General features: G+C 32.3%; 1 protein-coding gene across 1 annotated transcript in view; it reads right to left on the bottom strand.

The window, feature by feature from the left end:
- The window catches only part of LOC147079453 (cell cycle checkpoint protein RAD1-like), a 106,988-nt gene that overhangs the window by 11,080 nt on the left and 80,355 nt on the right, over nucleotides 1-15,553 (bottom strand). The window lies entirely within an intron of this gene.

Genomic DNA, 15,553 nt, shown 5'->3' with positions numbered 1-15,553 from the left:
AGACCATATTGAAATGTTCCTTATTGATGTGGGCTGCAATATCCGGATGCATTTCAGCAAAATAAAATTCTTAAATAAGCAGTTCTACGACTTGGAACCTCAAACATATGCTTGTCACTTATTTCAGGTAAACGTTGATTTTTATATCACTATTTTCTTCCACCATAATATCATAAAATGGGATGAAATGAAATAATTATTACTTTTGAGTTTTGAGGTTTATATAATATCAAGCCTGTTTTAGCAAAAAGGCAATAAAAGCCTTTCTTGGTGAGACTGCTCATTGTTGTGTAAGAATTCCACATGTAGGCTCTTACTATGCCGCCATCACAGTAGCCGAGGTGTGATTGGCAAGACTTTTGGCGCATCTCTCGCAGAGACACAACAAAAGAACAGACTTTTTAGTTTTTTTTATAGGCTATATTTATGTAAGTATTATTGAAGTTATACTTCTTTTGGCGCGTTTGGGAAAAGAGATCAGAGTGTATTTTTGGCGTGTGACAAGGTTGTATCTGATGTAACGGATTTTGTGTATGACAGAAGTTGCAACACAATTAAATATCATGATTATTTGGCGCGTTTCTTGAAATTATTCATTCTTATAACTATTATAACATTCTACACTGTTAACTTATATTCATAAAACTTTATTTATATTGTAGTGTATATTTATTTTTTATTGTAAAGTTTGTGTATCAAGATTTGAGGCTATAATTATGTAAGTATTATTGAAGTTATACTTCTTTTTTGCGCGTTTGGGAAAACAGATCAGTGTATTTTTAGCGTGTGATGGAAGTTGCAACACAATTTATTATGATGATTATTTGGCGCGTTTGTTGAAGTTATTCATTCTTATAACTATTATAACATTCTACACTGTTAATTTATATTCATAAAACTTTATTTATACTGTAGTGTACTTATCACCGGCCTTCTTGCGCTCTTAGGCGGAAATGGCAGACCGTGATAATGTCATGGCCAAGAAGCGGGGGTGGGGGACAGAAACGCACGGTGTATTTTGTCAAAGCTGGTTTATTTTTATCGTATTTGCTATTTGGCGGGCTGCAGACGTGGTATCGCGGGCTGGGCTACTTGTTGCTTGGGCTGCAGACGTGGTGTCGCGGGCTTGGCTGCTGGGGCTTCGCATCCGAGGCGATGCTCACTGTCGGATGGGAGATAGGATCGGGGCTTGCGGCTTGGCGTACTGCCGATGGGGTCCTTTGTTTCCTGGAGATGCTTGAGAAGTCTGCTGACGCGGTCCTTTTGGCGGGAGATGTATCTTGGCTTCGCGTCCGAGGCGAGCAGAGACGATGCTCGCTGTCCGGCGGCCAATCGAAGAAGCTTTTCGCGCGTGTTCAACCGTCAGATTCGGCATCTTAGACTATAGATACATCTAGACGCCACCCGTTGCATTGCTAAATGAAGCCGTGTGCCTTGCGTTTGGTTTGTGGGCGAGCGAACACATTCGTCTACAAATGTTCGAGACCACAGACCATTTCGCTAGTGCTCGCCCAAAGTGCTCGCACTAGACGCTCAGAATTAAAATATAATTTTCTATTTTTTAACGTTATATAGTATTTTTAAGCGGTCAAAATGCAACCATTAGATAAAGATATCCATAATTTAAGTTATTTTAAAGAAACACTAGGTCACTGATATTAAAATATATAATAAAATACAAATAAATTATCTCGAACATGTATCAACTTACCTATGAAACGTAATACCATCTTCTTGCTTATCAGTACGGCTACCAAATTTTAAGACAACACACAGAACTATCTTTTCTACTTAATTAACTAAAAATATTTACCACTGACTTTATGTTTAACACAAAAAATAGAAATTTTAGCAACACGAGCTCGCCAGTTATCGACGCTATGTGAAGCGTTTCGCCCCGATTTGATGGCGATATTTTTGGAAACTGGCTCACACTTATGTAGACCTTTTATCTTACTCTAGCGCGTGTCGCAGAAATTGTAAGGGTGCCGAATACTTTCTCACTCGCACTCATGCATCGTTTTTGTTCAGGCCTTGTTCGGCATCATCCCGCTCTCGGTCGCGAACCTCCCTGTTTTACCGAAAAATTGACCGGTGGCGGCGCTATCGGTAGGCCGCGTCTGTTTTGGCGGGATTTTGACGAATTTGGATTTTTGATTTCGAGGCGGGCTCCGCTTGGCCGAGAACCGCGAAGAGTGGACGTAGGCTGTGGTGTTCTGGGAAAGTTGATGGTTCGGTCCGCCCTTTGAGGTAGTCTCCTGTGGGAGACTTCCATCTGGTATCATACTGTAGTGTTATACTGTAGTGGATATTTTCATTATTGTCGGCGAAAATACCAATTAGGTAGGTTAGACACTTAACTAGTGTCATAGATGTAATCCGACCCCGGCGGCATTCTGTCCGATCGGATTTTATTGCTTAGGGTCGAAATGTTTTTAAATGATCGACACATTTAACATCGAACAGTTTTAAGAAAATTTTTGACGATATTTTAGCTCGGAATATCCGATAAGTTGCTCATTATAACAGTGAATAAATGTATGGAGAAAATCATAAACTAAAATGTCAACGAATGTTTCCTCATTACATCCGAGATCTCGTTATGTCCGAGATCGTAATAACCGAGTTCGACTGTATTAGCATTATTTGGAATTTGCGTTGATGGATGATTAGTGCAACATGCGAGGGCACTTTTGATATTAGATTTATTTCAGTCGATTGTATAAAGATGTTAATTTAGTTGTGCGTGACTGTGTAATGTGCGTGTGCTCTGTCCCGAGGCTTTCGATAGACTGGTTGAAAAAGTGCCGCTACAGGACTTCGCTCATAGTGGAATACCTAATGAAATGGGATTATTGTGTTTATATGTAATATAATAACCCTTAGTTTATTCAATGAGCATAGTAAATTGATGGTAAAATTATAAATAAAGCCCATACCATGAATATATCCTGCGCTGGTGACATTACCAATGAGGAGGTTTTAAGACAAGAGAATTTATAGCTATTATATTTTCTGCAATGCGAAGATAGAGGGCAAATGAAGTGTAGGTGGGAGATTGTCTCGTGTGCGCAGCTTCCGTGACTGGCTCAATCTCCAAGGCGTTGGGCATCTAATTAGAATGGTGCAGGACATTTATGCATGCTGCAAGTCAGTTAGTTAAGCTACAATTATATTATGATCACGTCACGTACTGTCATATGGCTGATACGGTGACAAATTTAGTCTATGGTTTTGCCATCCCGCAGAATATTTTAAATGATCACTATATCTATAAATTAAATAATGGAGAGTGTCAACTCTAATGTATTAGTATTTTGAATTATTATTCATTGTTCATGCTAATTTCAATTAATTTTAACAGTTTCTATGTGTGCGTACATTCAAATTACTTGCGATATCGCATCGATAGATAATATTCTGAACAGAACCCATTCTGTAGACGATAGATAATAGATAGTAACTTAATAGAAAACCACTAAAATTAAAGAACACGCGATTTTGGCATGAGTCGAAAGTGCATAGGCATTTAGAAAATGATAAATCAACGTTCTTTGAGTCAGTCATACGGGTGTCGATGGAGCGCGGTACGCGTGAGGTAACCTCGTTGTTCTGGTGATTTTGGAAAATTTTGCTAATTGAGTTCAAAATGTGCTATGGGTTGGAGCACCAAGAAAATGCAAAGAAAAATGACATTACACACTTTTTTTCTGTAGTGGCAGCTTACTGTGATACATATCACGTGACTGCACATAACTTGATTATAATGTATTTGAACCTTTAGTAGCCAACCTTCGATAGAAGACAGCACCAAAAAAAAGAACAATATAAATGCATGGTGCATAATGTACATATAGATAGATATATACAGGGCTTTTTTTTCCATTTAACGCGGTGGAACGGCGTTCCAGCACCTTTTTTCACGGTTTTATTTCAAAATCAATTAAACGAAAAAATATTTGCGCTTAAGTAATTACAATAATAATTCGTTAAAATGATAAAATAAGGTACAGGTGGAAGCCATTTTGAATGTTGGCGTGTTAGTGTTAGTGAAGTAACCGTATAGTTTAAATAGCAAACCTGCGTATGTAACTAGCTTCATACGTATGTCTTTGCGTATTATGATTTTGACAGTTTGACGTTTATCGCATGGCGGCATCTGCGTATATTTTTATTTATGTTTGTTTAGTCAGTTTGTGTTACGATTACGTGTTGTGCAACTATTTTATATATTATTTAGTGCAACCCCAAGTTTAAATATGAAAAAAATTTCCTGTTACTTCTCAACCACCGGCAGCGGCGCCGATTCCGCAAATAAAAAGCTCAAAACAGTAACAAAAACGATGACAAAAGATATGGAAATATCGGTAAATGTAGATGTTCCTGAATCATCTCGAGCTGATCTCGGGGATCAAGGTCGAACTCAAAACGATTGGCCAGACTGCTGGTCATTAGATCAAAAAAACGATTTTTGCTCAAAAAACGAATGGTTGAACGTACACAAAATGAAACTTGGCTGCACAATTTGCAGAAACGTTGGAACTCTTGGAACTGAAACGACAATGGGAATGAAAATATCCAAAGAATGGGCCAATAATGAAATCACGTATTCTGGGAAAGAGAGGAAGCTACAATTGGGGTCACTTCGAAAAAAAAATTTCGATCACAGAGGATCTATTGCACACAAAGCAGCGTTAAAAATCATTTCTGAAGCCAAAAAAAGGCAGATTTTTAAAATCGTCATCTCGCGAAAAAGTAATAACAGCTAAAATTTTTCGAACTGCATATAAAGTAGCTAAGGAAAATCAATCATTCAATATGTTTGAAAGTGAAATTAATCTCCAAGAACTTAATGGGATCGAAATGGGTCATATTCTCCATTCCACTAACGCATGTATTAACATTGTAAATCATATTATATGTGATGAAATGAGAAAAAATGTTTTCAAAGAAATTGTTCAATTGAAAAATATAATTTCCACCATAAGCCATGGAAAGTTATTTCAGAAAAATCCGTAAAAAGTAAAAGACTATTATTGGTTGCTAAGGGGCTCCTAGCAACTAAATTATCAATATATACGTGCGTTACTATGGAAATCAAAATGACATGTCAAGTACAAATTCATTTCAATATTCTATATTTGTTTGTTTGTTTGTTTTTTATAATAATTCAACAGAAAATTTAAAACGTTGTATATAAAAAGTTCTTTTTATCTTGGTAATTATTTGTTTTTATTTAATCCGAGCAAATAAAAACGTTGTAAAATACGCTTAGTGCAAAAATAATATAATGGTATTTTTGTTTTTATTTAATATCATTTAATAGTTTTTGTATAACATTCTAACTACCCCCCTCTCAAGCAAGAGAGGCGCTGTTAAAATGGAATGCTTATTGCAACAATTACAACCAACGTATTGTAATTGTTACAATAAGTGCTAATACTTTGATACAAACCTACCCTAAGTTTGATAATATCTATCACTTTATCACTTTAGCGGTCGATAAGTACAGAATAGACCCACTGTATTCTATTATTTTTACATTCAGATAGGCATCTACCTAAATAAAATTCATGTGACGTTTAATACAAGTAATTAATTCGTGATATTTATATTTATTAATAATAATTAAATTGCAATACATAATGTTTCTTCTTATTTAATATTGTAAATAATGGCATACGCATGTTGTTTGCTATTTTATGCCTATAGACAAATATAATAGTCAATTATTACCATTTTATAAGAGGTAGATTCCTACCTACTATTATTAATATAATTTAATAAAACGCACATTTTTATAGTACTTTTTCCACTTTTATTAATTATATTTGGACCGGTTTCGTTCGCCTCAGAAGGACATTTTCAACTAAATAGTCTCTAATAAGTTTATAATATACAACAGGCATTTTTCAAAACAAATTCAAAAGGTGACAAATAATCAACCAATACCTACATTGAATTATTATCCCTCCAATCTCCAATAATAATATATCAATAACAATTAAATTTAAATTTAAATTAATGAAATCGGAAATTAAGGACACTAAACCGAATATTCTAAATGATTATTGACATAAAACAAAATAATTACAAGATAAAAGGAACTTTTTATATACAATGTTTTTAAATTTTCTGTTGAACCATATAAACTTGACTTGACTAGCTTAAACGATCAAAAAATTTTGTACTTGACATGTCATATTGATTTCCATAGTAACGCACGTATATATCAATAATTTAGTTGCTAGAACGCCAGACCCCTAGCAACCAATAATGGTGTCGAAAAAACTTTGCATACAAAACAGAATTAACTGAAAATGAATTCAATTCTACTTAAATATGGCTAAAAGTATTAAAAGAATGCATTTGCATCGTGTTCTGATATATTCTAAAAGTTTCAAATGTCTAGCTAGTCGGGAAGTTAGTTAAAAATCGATTGCAAGATTTGTACCGGACAAAATAAGAATACGAGCTAAGAAAAACGTTGTAGAAAATATGTAAAGCAATAAACAATAAATAAATTACAATAACACATTTTAATATATCACCAAACACAGAACCCGCTCTGGTGTCTTTTAACTTTGTCATTTTTCAACTTGGATAAACATGTATTTAGTTGAGGACAATTAGTATCTTTCACCATTAGATATAAATAGTAAATTTCCCATCAGTCGTGAAAATGATAAGTTTTCGTCTTCTTCTGGGCACTCACTGTCAAATTATCCTCGTAATATGCAAAGAGTCTACTGTGTGATACTAAGCTCTGGTTTAAAGCGCGGGAATTAACATGTTCTCTTTCTCTCACTCATATGCAGTGCTTTTAATGATTATAACAGGATTCATGAAGTGATACGAAAGGTCACGCGGGTTTCCTCATGATTAATGAAAATGACGTCACGTCAGCTGGTCAAGGAAATATAAATTGGAGTGGGTAATGCTCCCCATCTAAATGTCAATGAAATCATATTATATTACAACTGAACGATTTTTAAATTTTAACGACTTAATTCCTATAGGCATTTTGGGTTCGACCAAAATCATCCCGCGATCGACGCCTGTTCCACTCGATTAACAGTGTGTACCGGGCATAAAGATGTATTATTTTTTAATATTAATACTATTGACCGATATTATAATTAACTGACATGTAATATGTGCGTGTTTTAAATTGGTTAAATGTTTAACGGCCCACGTGCTCGTCGTAGGTCAAAATTGAGTTTTTAGTTAATCTCTGTGATCCCAAATTTGACAAGAATTAGGCATTTTATTATTCAAAAAATCTGCAAGATTAACACATTTGAAGATAATTCTAAAGATACTTATTATAAGCTATGTCTTTGACCATTTAAGTGTGATAAACATCTTATGAATAATGATTGCTTTATAATAATTATTGACCTAAGAATAAGGTAGTGTTTTTTTGAAATACGCCATTTCTTTTGTCATTCCCCAGTGGTTAAGCTACAACATACGGCCGTAGCCATAAATTGACAAACTATAATTGAAGTTGGGAGTAAAATGATATTGACGTGCGTCTTTGAACATGTACCGTTTAAAAAAAAAATAAAAAAAAATTCGGTTAGGTACATTTTTTGAATAATAAAATGCCTAATTCTTGTCAAATTTGGGATCACAGAGATTATCAAAATAATTTTTTATCGTGAATATTTTACAAAAATTATCTCGTAATAAATTATACTAATGGTTTTATAAATGCGTTTAAAAATTAATAAAGGTAAAAAATCTTAACACCACTGCACAGTTATGTACCGAAATATGACTATATTCTAAAACATTAGAGCGAGAGGTTTAAAAGAATACTATTTTATGTAACAAAAATACTTTATGCCGTCATCAAATGTTTAAAATAACTATAAAGGATAATAAGGCTTCAAAATTATATAAATAGATTATCTACAACGTTTAAGGAGTGTCCAGGATCATGGTTTGAAAATACAATAAAAACTCAATTTTGACCTTCGATGAGCATGTCCCCCCTTAACATAACACATAACCCAACATCACTTTATTAATGAACACGTAATGTAAATCATATTTATGATTTTTCATCATTACATTTATACATGGACAACTGTCACAGAAGCTGTTCTAAAACTCATTCTACGGTCGTAATAGGTATTAAAAATTCAGACAGTTGTATAATTGGTACTCTTTTATTCTATTTCACGGTAGAAATGTGTCCTAACTTTATTTGTTAAGTTAAACTACGTTAAAGTTATACATTTTAGAGGACCAATATTATGTAATTTTTTCAACTCATTTTTACAATTACAAGTAATTACAAGTAATACAATGACCATGATGGAATTTGAATTTAAATTCTAATGGATTTAAGTTTCCTACTATTCCATTTGAGTGGTTTTTTGCGACCCGGGTTTCGCCTTTCGGCATCTTCAGGAGCTGTGTACACCCACCAAAGGCAAACATACACTGACAATAAACACTCTTAACTCTAGCTTATAATAAATCAATACAATAAAGTAGGTAAAAACCCCATTACCTACCTATCAAGTCAAGGGTCAACAATAAAAAAATACAACAAAAAAATATGAATAGTTGAAGTGTTAGTAAAAAACCTAATTAGTAAAAACCCCTATCTTATTAATAATAATACACTCGATAAGCATATTATAATAAATCGTCAAAGCCAATAATAGATCATTACTAGTTATAAACAAAAAAAACTACACTCAAGAGGTGTAAATCATCAATTCTAGGAATAATGCTAACGTATTGGAAATTAATGGAGTTAACCAATGAGATATCAGTCTTTAGAAATCATTGGCTAAACAACCAAAACTCAATAATACTCCTACATGGCACCTACTTATTCAAATATATTACAGACCTACAAACTTATTTGTAGAATGGCTAAAAATAGAACTACGGACTACCATTGGACACCATTTTGAAAATGTCATTCGAATGTCAGATGTTGTGCAGTTACGAGTCTTGATTGGGTAGTTTTCGACAGTGGCTCCCCCATCCCATTCTTCAGATAAGTTTGTAGGTCTGTACAATACAAATAATCTTGCACTCTTAAGTGTCTTCAATATTTCATAAAATAATAATTTAATTAATAAGATAATTTATTTTAAGATGGTTTTCTGTATGCATTCTGTAACCACTGTCACAACAAAACGCCCTGCCGCGCAGAAATCAGCTGTGTGTCCGTGAAATAGACTTTTAAAGGTCGGGGAAATGCAACCTGAGCAGGAATTTACTATTCGCATTCATATTTAAATAAATAAAAAATACTAGATGGCAGTAGCGTTGGGTGGAGGTAGGCTGTTAAGATCCGCCATAAATAGTGCGCATTAAACTTTGTTAGTCACACGTATTTGTTTTCATTGAACTAAGACTACAATTTACAGATGGTGTTGGATAGTTTTTAAAAATCAATTAAACCCTGCCTTAACCAAACCATAATAGTTTTGGTATACTTTGGGCGATACAACAAAATTGTGCACACTTTTTCATTCATACTTATTTATTTTCTTTTGATTAAGAATACATATTCTACATATTGTTGGTTAATTTTTTAAAATTCAATAATCCATGCCTAACCAACCTATAACAGATAAAAATATTATTCTATCTATAAAATATCCAAAGTTATGTATGATTTAATTGCATAATAGATTTTTTCCCGACCATATCCGATCCTAATAGGATTATATGGGCCTCCACAGAGTAGAGGTTTGTATTAACAGATTATGTCTTTTACGAGAAATGGATGTCAGCCACTTGCTCAACCTATTAGGTCCATACCCTGACTCACACACAAATTGAAAAATAATATGTGTACTTGCCAGACCCAGGATTACAACCTGAGACCCACGGCGTGATAGTCCAACGCTTAAGCCGCGCGGCCACCGTGGGTCGCATAATAGATAGTCGAGTAATTTTTGAATATTATTTATTATGGCTTGGTTTCGAAGGGTTTAATTGAATTTTAAAAATTAACCCAAAATTGTAAATAATGTTATTGTACTCTTATATTTCAATGAAAATAAATACATATGACTGACAAAGTTTAGTGTGCACTATTTATGGATGATCTTAAAAGCCTACCCTTCGCCACTGCCAGAAAGTAATGTTTTTGGCAATTCTACCACGTTTTTAGTGTGTCTGAAGTGGTAGCAGCATAAAGATTAATAATTTATACGTTGGCACATTGAAAGATGGCGATTGTAAATTCTTTTTTATAATTTTTATAATTTTTTTAGACTTGTTTTGACATGATGTTATAATGTACGTATAGTATACTATTGCATGTGATTTTTTTTGAGGTATTCGATTAACACGATACACTCTCAGTCTATAATCAAACATTCGTATTCAAATGAGGTTTGTAGAATAATATTCCATTAAAAATGTGAAATAACAAACATCTAACGAAAACATAAAATATATTTAGTTAATCAATCAAAGAAAAGTACTTAACTACCGATAAGCAAGAATCAAAAATAAAAAAAAATCTATTAATATCGCGCTAATTTTTACTAAATAATTACAAGATAAAAAGAACTTTTTATATACAACGTTTTTAAATTTTCTGTTGAATCATAATTAGTAGTATATTAGTTTTGAGTAATTTGACTTTGAAATTGTTAAAATGTTTGAAATAATGGTCTAGCATGTGAGTTTATTAAATAATCGTAAAAACGTTGACTTTAAAAAAAAAGACTGTTTATTTATTAAGAACGTTTCCAGACGGTAAAGTTTGAAATAAGGAACATTTTGGTGCTAACTGAATATGTAATTTTTTCGAATTAGTGTTTTCTGCCAGAACAGTGACGAATATAAACTTGACTTGACTAGCTTAAATGATCAAAAAAATTTGTACTTGAAATAATACTGAAATATCATTTTGACATTCATATTAATTTCCATAGTAACGCTCGTATATATTAATAATTTAGTTGCTAGGACCATCCGCTTAGCAACCAATAATGGTGTCGAAATAACTTTTCATACAAAACAGAATTAACTGGAAATGAATTCAATTATACTTAAATATGGCTAAAAGTAAAGACATGAGTAAATACAATAGTAAAGTAATAGTAAAGTAAAGACATAAAAGTAAAGAGAAGTAAAAACATGATGGAAAAAAATATTTCGGGGTTTTTACAGAGATGGCGGACGTAATACCATTCAGTATTTTTTTGTACCTATACCATTTTTTTTATTAGTTACAAGCCCATTTCTAGACGGGTGAATCACGAGACGTAAACAAAAAAGGTAAAAAACACTCAATGTTATATTCCAGTGTCCTCACTTCAACTTCGAAATTTAATTGTCGACCCTTTTCAGTGGTAGTCACCCATTTATGAACCTGCATTCTTTTTTTTTTAAATGAACGCGATTTTTAGCTATGAAATTGCATCCTATTTGATAATTTGTCATCAATGGTTTACTACCCATGAAACATCCACCATGCTTCATCATCCATGATAGAAATCTTAACTTGAAAATGAGAACAGTTATAAATGTGAACTTGTATCGCGTTGTCATTTTCGTTCGCTTTTTTCGGGAGATTATTGCTTGTGTAACTGCATAAATAATAGCTATTATTATTTATATTGCACTAATTTCATTGAAAAAATAATTAATCTAAGTATATTCTAGCTAGGATATATATTTTTTATTAGTTTTATCTCCAAAAAAAATTTAAAATGGAGGACCATTCGTTTTTAAACAGAGGAAAACTATGCGGATTGTATGTCAGATATTCCCAGTGACTGAAGATATCGGAGATTTTAGTGTAATTTTCAATCACAATCAAATATTTCCGGGGATTTCCGCAACTAATAAACGTTTAAGAAGAAAGTGTAAAGTGTGTTCCCCACATAAACTTCGAAAAGAAACTATTTACATGTCCAAAGAGTGTAAAGTACCTCTACATCTACATATTGGTAATTGGTTTTCTTCGTATAATTTAAAAAAAAGTGTATTAGTTGTTAGTTCATTTTACATTCATAGTTTCATAAACTATTTCAAATAATTTCAGCTTTAGTGTGATAATAATTATTTCGTGCCTAGCCAGTTATCTAAAGGTATTATCCATAAGATTGAGTGTTGATTCAAATATTTTTGTGGAATGTAGATGTTTGTTTTACAATCCTATTGCTCATAGATTTTGTTATATGAACTTTTACGCACGCCTCTGCACTGTTATTGGATTGTCTCGATTCCTACAATAATACCAAATTGTAATAAGCGGTGGGAATGCATATGCGTGCATTTTATTTATTTGAATTTACTCGAAAATATGCACGCCACTGCACTGCCTTTATCGGCTAGGCCATAAAAATCATAAAACCAATAAATCACTAGTAAGTGTTAGTTCGGGAATGAATGTGCATTTATTTTTAAACACTTCACAGTTTGTGTGAAGTCTTTGTTATTTTATTGTATTTGATAATCAGAGATATGAGTAGCTAGCGCTAAAAATGAATTGATACGTATTCTATAGCGGTGTAAAACATTTTGTATTTGAATATTTTATTATATTTTTTAATTAAAAAATAATATACTGTGATGCTTTATATCAATAGGCTGTTTCCTTTACATTATATTTAACAAATTGAACTAATCTAATAACATATAATAAATAATATACGAAAATTTACAAATTATATACTTTACCTTTATGGAACGCGGGCCAGAGGTTGACAAGTGTTGAATAAATGACACAATTTGATGCATTGATATATTTTAAGTATTTTCTGAAAATTTTATTGAAATATATCAATAGGTTCAAAAGTTATATCATTTTTAACTTCGCGATCGAAATTTGTTGATTTTCATTAAAAAATACCGGATATTGGCGTAGGTTCTTCGCGAAAATTCGCGGACCGTATAGTGTTAATATATACGTGGGTTACTATGGAAATCAATATGAAATGTCAAAATGACATTTCAGTATTCTATATTTATTCAGTACTTCTATCAAGTACAAAAAAAGTATTTATAAATACATAGAATTGCCAAGTTTATATGATTGAACAGAATTTAAAAACGTGGTATATAAAAAGTTCTTTTTATCTTGTAATTATTTTTACTTATGATTTATAGAGCTAACAGTTTCATTTTGATCGATAAAAGGAAATATAAAAAGTCTTTTTATCTTGTAATTATTTGTATAATGAACACAGATATTGAAACAATGCATCCCATTGATTCCCATTACTCTAGAAATAAGTCTACCAAATTGTGCCTGCCGTGTGATTTAAGTATTGCGAAACTTTGGAATGAGTTCTGGGTTCAATTCCCAGTCATGACAAAAACATTTATGTGTTTTTCTCAAAGCCTGGGTGTTTGTGATTGTTCAAAATTACTAACAACCACCTTGTACGAAAAAGCAAGGACATGGTTATTAATAATTCAAAAAAAAAAAAAATACTTTTAGCCATTTTAAGCAGAATTGAATTCATTTTCAGTTAATTCTGTTTTGTATGGAAAGTTATTATTGTTGGTTGCTAAGGCGGCCATAGCAACTAAATTATTAATACATACGTGCGTTACTATGGAAATCAATATGAAATGTCAAAATGACATTTCTGTATTCTATATTAATTATTCAGTATTTCTATCAAGTACAAAAAAAGTATTTATTAATACATATAATTCGTATTTTTCCGCTAGGTTCTCTGCTGGCGTGCCACTTTCCCTTTATACATGGAATTATCAAGTTTAGTTTATATGATTCAACAGAAAATTGAAAAACGTGGTATATAAAAAGTTCTTTTTATCTTGTAATTATTTTCTATAAATGACAATAATATTTCTGTTGGGTAGTGGTCGGAAACCAGGGGCGCGCGGGCTGAATGAAACCTAATTGGTTATTTAGCGCCCATAAAAATGGTTGACCATACCAACATAACATACGGTATTGTTCGTAATATATGTAATAATTTGCAAATTAATGAATAATAATATGTAAGCATAATAATCGAAGAAGAAGATTTACTTACATACTTTTATATTATATTGTATAATAATTATTGTATCTACAGCATGGCTGGCCAAACCGCGGTCCACTGGGTGTCAACTCGTGGCCCGTGGAGCAGTGAGAAAATAAAATTAATATCAAATGCTGCCGCTAGATATGCTAATTTCGAAAATTGATATTCGATATTAGCTCAAGATTTTAAAAAGCACCGTGTGCTTTTTGCTACATTTGCAACGCCATTCTCCGTAGATGTGAATTTATTACCGGGAGATTTACAAATGGAACATTGTGAAATATGTTGTGATCAACAGTTAAAGGAGAAATTCCATCAGGTTGGTTTGGAAGAGTTTTACAAAACGTTTATTTGGATAAGGAGAAATTTCCTACATTTTACAAACATGTTCTAATGATGACTTCGCTATTTGGAAACACTTACACGTGTGAACAGCTTTTTAGTCGGATGAAGCATATCAAATCCCGAGTGAGAACACGAATCAATGATGTGCATTTGGAAAACTGTTTGCGTGTAGGAACAACCTCACTCGATATCGATCTTGATGCACTTAGTTCTGCCACACAAAATCAAACTTCTCACTAAAATTTATTATTTTTATATTATTTTGTTTATTTTTTATTATTTAAAAAAAAGTCTAATCTAATAAATATGTTTGATTCTCATGTTTGTTTTATTTTATTTCCTAAAATATAATATATATTTCTTTTTTTTTTGTATAATAAAAAAATCGGTTGTACGGCCCGGTAGGAAATCTCATTTTTAGAATCTGGCCCGGCTGCTGAAAAGGTTGGCCACCAATGATCTACAGTTAAATGGAAAACACAAAAGGGCACTTTTGTTAGTATTATTGAAGACTCACAAACTGAATTTTTAACAAGATTTACGAATTTTCATAAAAAAACACCGGATACGAGTTTGAATCTTTTTAATATTGTGGTGTCTACATTAGATTGGACAAATGACACGATGACACGATGAAAATTATTTATCATAAAACCTCTTTTAAGATATTTTTATTCCAACTCTTTAAGGGTCCATATTCTTGGCTTAGTTGCAAATTAGTATTTTATTTGGAAATTTGAAAGTATAAAAATGCACATCTGTTTTTTCGATACGGTAGTGCGCACTAATTATACGGGCGAATTTAATTATTGTCACCGACACTATTTCTAACTGCTTTTACACGAAGCCTATTACATTGATTTCTTTTGCTCGGCGTAGCTCCAACTACGTTATATTTTCTGCCAAAACTATTGAAGTTCACGCGGTGTGTTTATAGATGATTTAATAAAAAAATGCTAAGTATTTTTATCATTAGGAAAAAATAATAATATAATTACAAGATAAAAAAGAACTTTTTATATACCAAGTTTTTAAATTTTCTGTTGAATCATATAAACTAAACTTGACAATTCCATGTATAAAGGGAAAGTGGCATGCCAGCAGAGAACCGAGCGGAAATTTGAAACCTTGATATTTCAAAAGAAACATTGGTAGGTACTAAATAAGAAAAAAAATCTGTGAAATATTAATTACCATAAAAATAATACCCAAGA

Source organism: Rhyacophila brunnea, unplaced genomic scaffold, assembly GCF_057557595.1.
Source record: "Rhyacophila brunnea isolate RB1 unplaced genomic scaffold, BYU_Rbru_1.0 scaffold_1, whole genome shotgun sequence".
NCBI classification, from domain to species: Eukaryota; Metazoa; Arthropoda; class Insecta; order Trichoptera; family Rhyacophilidae; genus Rhyacophila; species Rhyacophila brunnea.
This window is presented reverse-complemented; position numbering and strand designations above follow the sequence as displayed.